The sequence below is a fragment of the Morone saxatilis genome, unplaced genomic scaffold, assembly GCF_004916995.1.
Source record: "Morone saxatilis isolate NCDOM2014 unplaced genomic scaffold, NCSU_SB_2.0 Contig499, whole genome shotgun sequence".
Classification (NCBI taxonomy): Eukaryota; Metazoa; Chordata; class Actinopteri; family Moronidae; genus Morone; species Morone saxatilis.
The window spans coordinates 1,839-2,086 of record NW_023340094.1 but is presented as its reverse complement, the minus strand read 5'-3'; the positions used below and the strand labels follow the sequence as shown (position 1 = coordinate 2,086).

General features: G+C 39.1%; 1 protein-coding gene across 1 annotated transcript in view; it reads left to right on the top strand.

The window, feature by feature from the left end:
• Nucleotides 1–24: 24 nt before the first annotated feature.
• LOC118338621 (mitogen-activated protein kinase kinase kinase kinase 3-like) overlaps nucleotides 25–248 on the top strand; it is a gene marked incomplete at its 3' end in the record, with an annotated part of 1,506 nt that continues 1,282 nt past the window's right edge. The window contains exon 1 of the mRNA XM_035675896.1: nucleotides 25–153. The remainder of the gene's footprint in view (nucleotides 154–248) is intronic.

Below are 248 nucleotides of genomic sequence, written 5' to 3'. Positions count from 1 at the left end.
GAACAGGAGAGATGTGAACTCTTTCTCTCTTAAATATATATATCACATACAGTTAAATATATATAGTTAAATATAACTCTATATGTGTTAAAGTGTTTGTTTGTCTGCAGGGAGCAAACATCCTCCTGACCGACAACGGATACGTCAAACTGGGTAAGTCATCCACAGGTTCCGCCCACTGTGCATTTAGAGGGGCATGTGACTATGAATGCATGCAGACATTGTACACTGTAACACACACTGTAACA